At 39.1% G+C, this 6467-nt stretch overlaps 1 protein-coding gene across 1 annotated transcript in view; it reads right to left on the minus strand.

Annotated features, from left to right (window-relative positions):
- LOC106524190 (complement C1q tumor necrosis factor-related protein 3) overlaps positions 1–2903 on the minus strand; it is a 12038-nt gene extending 9135 nt beyond the window's left edge. The window contains exon 1 of the mRNA XM_014017897.1: positions 2785–2903. The gene's annotated coding sequence lies outside the window, so the exon portion shown is untranslated. The remainder of the gene's footprint in view (positions 1–2784) is intronic.
- Between the last annotated feature and the right edge of the window lie 3564 nt (positions 2904–6467).

Consider the following 6467-nt stretch of genomic DNA (forward strand, 5'->3'; position numbering starts at 1 on the left):
TCTTCATTCTGAGTCTCTGCAGAACATTTTGTGGTTTCTGTGCAATCCTTAAATACTGTTCCTACTATCACCAGTTAATTATTACCTGATTTTTTTTTCTCAGAAACACATGAAGCAACAATCTCTCTGAACTTTAAAAAGCCACTGAAAGACTGGAACAGCAAATCATTACATATTTGTATACATTTCTTGTGTCACTATAAAATCAGTCATAATAGAAAACAAAATGCTTAGAGTCCTTTTTGTTTTCAAAATATCACTACAAGTTACTTTGGAAACCCTCAATTTTGTTTCTTCAGCTCAGAATTTTGTAACTTGAGTGTTTTCACTTTGCCTGATTGTGCAAAATACTGTACGTATATTGAAACAGATTAAAGAAGAAACATTTTTGAGGCACGTAATATATTAATAATCTACTGCAAGGCTATTCAACTGGTGGCCTGTGGGCCACATCCGGCCCACGAGTGACCAAAGTTAGGCCCGCCCATTGTTTYATTTATCTCTTAAGCTCAAACCCCCAGTTTTCTACTTCAATTACTTTAAGTTCTTTTAGCTGTTTGGTATCTACAGAAATGTATGTGTGTATGTGAAATTCTTTAGACAGAATAAGAGTTTAAAATTAGACTTTATTTGCAGTCAGTGAAACTGTCCTGAGCTGCACTGAGGTGGAGTTGCCCATTGGCAAGAAGGTATCCTTGTTTACAAGTTTTTTAAAAATATATCTTGATTCTTAGTCATCCAGTCTGCAAAAGGTAATGCAACCCTGTTGCGCAAGACCTGTTCACCTTGTTCCCCCATGTTTTGTCATCTGTGTTTTTTTCTTGAACGTGTGATCTTAACTGAAATTTCGTTCTACATTGCATCCTTGATGTTATGWTTGAATKACAATAAAGAGCTTCTGATTGATTCTGATTTGATGCAAAAAGACTGACATCTTTTTTCTTCTATTTTATATGCKTGTYGTTGTTTACAAAAATKAATGTTTATTCRTGATTGAGTGGAACTGATAAACCTTGTATCATAATTTAATGRATGTTAATRAAGCAAAGACTTCAAACAGCTGAATATATCTTAAGTTTCCTATCAAAAAGTAGAAACTGTAATGACAATGTGTTACATGGGAATGTGTTCAGTATTTTTGACATGTGGTCATGATTGGTTTGATAAAAGTATTATTTAAATGTAAAAAGATAAGTTTTTTCTTAATTAGAAAAGTACAAGAAAGCCAACATTTCTTCAAAAAGCACAAGAAATTATAATGTAAGTAAAGAAAATAAAGCAATGAAAAAAGAATAAAGATTTGTATTGCTGGTTTTTGTTAGTTTCAAGTGCAGAATGTCAAACAAAAAGGCCATCAGTCATGCCCCCACAGTTTCAGTCATCAGRTTGTTATGGACATTCAGAGGCACACATGGAAAATGTAATAAAACTTTTCGAAATAAAACTATTTTTATTCTGCTGATTTTGCAAATCACATTCATTAATGGTTATCATCTCTGACCCATTGTGGTGTTTAGGTGACTATCATCTGACTGAAACAGAAATAAGGGCTGTTTGCTGCTCATGTGGTGAAAAGCAGATGGCCACTGAAGGTTGTGTGATGATTCTGAATGAATCTGGCACAGACGTAAAAACACAGTTTTTCCAATCTCCAACAGCAGTGTAATATAGTATGTGTAATATCTTTTTTGTCTCAAGTTTGTTTCTCCATCTCAGAATTGTGCAACTTTAGTGCGTTCTCTTTGACTGAGTGACATGCAGTTTAGAAACAGGTTAGAAAAGCTTCTCTTTCTGAGGCACAAAATACATTAACAATCTATTTCAATTCTGAGAAGAAGACAAAAACGATCAGTAATGTTCTTTAATAATTCATCAAACGCAAACACAAATATAGCCTACCTTACTACTGTTGCTGCAGTCTCTCACTTTTTTGTCATTGGCCAAGTTAGACAGAAAGTAAAAAAAAAGGTTAACAAATCAGTGGTTCAACAAGGCGTTTGATGAAACCTTCAAGTTTTGCAATTTATATAAAACAAATTCAAATGATCTGAGGTATACAAACTTGAGTGACTNCATTAATGGTTATCATCTCTGACACATTGTGGTGTTTAGGTGACTATCATCTGACTGAAACAGAAATAAGGACTGTTTGCTGCTCTTGTGGTGAAAAGCAGATGGCCACTGAAGGTTGTGTGACGATTCTGAATGAATCCATGAATTTTGGCACAGAAGTAAAAACACAATTTTTCCAATCTCCAACAGCAGTGTAAAATGCAATATCTTTTTGTCTCAAGTTTGTTTCTCCATCTCAGAATTATGCAACTTTAATGCATTCTCTTTGACTGAGTGACATGCAGTTTTGAAACAGGTTAGAAAAGCTTCTCTTTCTGAGGCACAAAATACATTAACAATCTATTTCAATTCTGAGAAGAAAAAAAAATCAGTAATGTTCTTTAATAATTCATCTAATGCAAAYACAAATATAGCCTACCTAACTACTGTTGCTGCAGTCTCTCACTTTGTTTTCATTGGCCAAGTTAGACTGTGGAGGTTTTGTTTTTCTGTGCTTACTAGTTCTCTTGCAGTTYATGGAGAGTGCAGTGGGCRGAGACTGGATGGACTCACCTGGGAGCAGTTACCTGCTAATTGAGGACAAGTATTTAAGCTGCTTCCTGAGATCCATCCAGTGCTGGATCATTCAGTCGCCTTGGTACTAAGACAGCTCCAGCATACTGCAGACATAATATATTCTAGCTGACTAACCACACTTGTTTTTTCCCTTACCTGTGTCCAGGCCCTGAGTCTCCGGTTCCCTTCGTGATTGGATCCCTCTGCAGAAGAACTGTGAGTTCTGTGTCCAATATCCAACCTGGAACCTTTTTGTTGTCCTCCGCCCTGCTCTCTCTTCGCCCTTATGAACTGCTGGAAAAGATCTAAAAGAACATGGACTAATTCTGCAAACAAACCTACCACAACAAGCCTCCACCACCTCCTCTCAGAGCCTGTCTCCAGATCCACCCTGCATAAGACAAACAAACAAATCAATATTCAAAGTCACTTAACTACTCGACGCCTCCTCTCAATCATCCTTTTTGCCTTTCAGCTATTCACCTGTAAATAAACTCACTGAACTTTTATCTGTTGCCTGAGTCGTTTTTTTTACTGTTGTCTCGCATCCAATTTTTGGAGTACTCACAAAAACAAACCTTAACAGAATAATCCAGYCAAAATTATGAGTACTCCAGGGTGGAACGACAGTGAACAAATGCTTCAATCTTTAGCTAATCAGGGAAAACAGATCTCTCAGAATGACCAGAACATCCAACAAGTATTAGAACAACAACAAACACTAACCTCCAATTTGGACAAGTTGGGTGGAATGGTTCTCTCCTTGACCGAAAAATGAACTCTCTCATACCTCCTAGTTTCTCAGTTTTTGCTCCAGCTCCTGCTTCTCCACCTACTCAACCAGTCATCCCCAGAGAACAAAGCATCCAACCAAGCCGCCATTTTGACGGTAACCCTAACCATTTTGGGGGATTCTTTTTATAATGTTCACTCGCTTTCAATCAGTCTCCCACTACCTTCATCTCTGATTCTTCCAAGATCTCTTATAGCCGCACTGCAAGGTAACTCACTTCGTTGGGCACACGCATATTTTTCCAACAGAGACATAAACCTCACTTTGTTCTCTACCTTTTTTGAATGATTTTAGAATTGTGTTTGACCATCCACTCCACCAGGAGACAGCAGCCAGGAATCTTCTTACCCTCCGACAACACAACAAATCCGTAGCAGAATATTCCATCCACTTCCGCATTGCTGCCTAAGAGACTGGATGGGATGAAGCCGCCCTCAGAGGTATTTTTTCAAACTCTCTTTCCGACTCTATAAAGGACCAACTTGCAACCTGAGACCAACCCGAAGACCTGAATGAATTAATTAAGCTCGCTATTCGCATTGACAATCGCCTCCAAGAAAGAAATAGATCTCAGAACTACAGTTCCCACCATGCCGCAATCGTTTCCACTCCATGTCCACTTCCTGCTTCCTGTGACATCAYCGCCAWCATACTAGCAACTACCACAGAAATAGAACCCATGCAGATTTGTCGCACCCGTTTAACCCCGGAGGAGAGACAACTTCGCTTCAAGGCGGGCGAATGCATTTATTGTGGTAAGAAAGGCCATCTAATTGCCAGCTGCCCGGTTCGGCCAAAAGGCCGTACCCACCAGTAAGACAAGAGATACTGGTGGGTTCCTTCTCTAATTCTCCTGAGAACTTTCTTACCCTACCTGCGACCATTTGCACAAATAATACTAACCTTCCAGTTGTTGTACTAATTGATTCAGGTGCAGAACAGTCCATCAGCAGCAGTATCGTGGAACAGCTTTCCATCACCCCTGAAGAGTTACCAACAAACATCTCCATGACCGGGCTCACAGGCCAACCCATCTCCTCCATCTCTCAGAAAATCCCTCAGCTCCATATTGTTATTTCTGGTAATCATCATGATTTTGGTGAGTTTTTCGTATTCCACTCTGAAAGACCCCAAGTTATTCTTGGTTTCCCATGGCTGGCTAAACACAACCCTTCTATTGACTAGAAAAACAAACATATTGAGAGATTGAGTGACTTTTGTTCTGAGAATTGTCTCAGATCTGCTGTATCACCAGTTTACCCTACTTCTCCCTGTGAAGAGATTGATTTGTCTTCCATCCCATCCTGTTACCATGACTTAGCACCTGTTTTCAGTAAAGACAAAGCTCTCTCTTTACCTCCACACAGACCATATGACTGCGCCATCGACCTCCTCCCGGGCTCTCCACTACCTTCCGGTAGGCTTTTCAACCTGTCAGGCCCGGAAAGAGAGGCAATGTGCRAGTACATCGAGTCAGGTATTATCTGCCCATCTACCTCTCCTGTTGGTGCAGGGTTTTTCTTTGTGTCCAAGAAGGACGGGTCACTAAGGCCTTGTATTGATTATAGGGAACTGAACAAGATAACCATAAAGAATAAGTATCCTGTCCCGTTGATTCAGTGTATGAACAACTTCAGGGCGCCACCATCTTTTCAAAACTAGACTTAAGAAATGCTTATCATCTGGTCTGTATAAGGAAGGAAGATGAGTGGAAGACTGCATTCAGAACACCTTTAGGACACTTCGAATACTTGGTCATGCCATTTGGRCTCACTAATGCTCCAGCTGTTTTCCAGGCCCTTGTTAACGATGTTCTCAGGGATTTCTTAAATAGATTTGTTTTCGTATATCTGGACGATATCTTGATCTTTTCTCAGAATCAAACCCAACATCAACAGCATGTCTGCACAGTCCTACAACGCCTNTACTTGTAATGTGGCAAAGTTGTAACAAATTTATGTACGTTTATAGACTTACATGTACAAATTTAGGCTCTTACACATACAATGATTCTGACAGTTGTCTTACCCCATAGTATCGCAGCACTTCCTCCTGCAGGTGGAGCCCTTGTTGACCACCTAAGTAGAGCCAGCTGTGTGTGTTCACAAACGATTCTCATGATCACAGAGGCTGAACCTTCTCCAAACAACGTCGGCCAACATTATATAGCAGATCATTATACGTTCCATAGATTATTCTGTATAAACTGTAATCTGTCCTTTCCCTCTTGTGTTTACTCTGTGCCTGGCCTCAAAGGGCCCACCCAAGGTGTGTGTAAAAAGGGTTTCCTTAAACCTCTGAGTGCCAGCTAAGTGTTTTTGATCATTTGTTTACAATGCTCTACTCCCCCTCAGACTGCCCACTTTTCACCCAGACTATCAAATTAATTCTTCTCAAAGGCAAAGCTGTGAGAGGAACAATCTGATCCTTTTTGAAATGATCTTCTGTCAGATACTTAGTTAATAGCTCATGAGTCATGGCATCACCAGAAGCATATTAGTGAGGAGGACATTTTGTTTGTAAATTGTACATTTCCTGTGAAAAAAAATGTGTTTTGTTGCTTAATGTTTGTGGGGATTCTATTCAGTCTAACACTCTGTTGCAGCTTCTGAGTGGCAGGGCGAAGCTTACAGTCTTCCGCTGCACCTGATGAGCACTGCAAAAAATGTCCACCTAAACAAGTTTTAAAATCCTATATCAGCCAAAAGTCTTTTTGATCTTGTTTTGAGACTGATTTACTAAACAAGAACTGATTTTATAAGAATAATAAGCTTGTCTTCGGAATACGTAAGATTGTTTGACTTGTTAGTCTGAAAATTTGACTCAAATTAAGTCAAAACTTTCTGCCAATGGAGTAAGAAAATTTTACTTGGTAAGATTCTAGAAATGCTTAATTTGACTCATTTTTTTCTTATTTCAAGAATCTTACCAAGTAAAATTTTCTTACTCCATTGGCAGAAAGTTTTGACGAGATCGAAAGGATGTTTTGGCTGGAAACAAGATTTTAAAACTTGGTAAGATGGACAGTTTTTGCAGTGAGAGCTCT

This window comes from Austrofundulus limnaeus, unplaced genomic scaffold, assembly GCF_001266775.1.
Source record: "Austrofundulus limnaeus strain Quisiro unplaced genomic scaffold, Austrofundulus_limnaeus-1.0 Scaffold178, whole genome shotgun sequence".
NCBI lineage: Eukaryota > Metazoa > Chordata > Actinopteri > Cyprinodontiformes > Rivulidae > Austrofundulus > Austrofundulus limnaeus.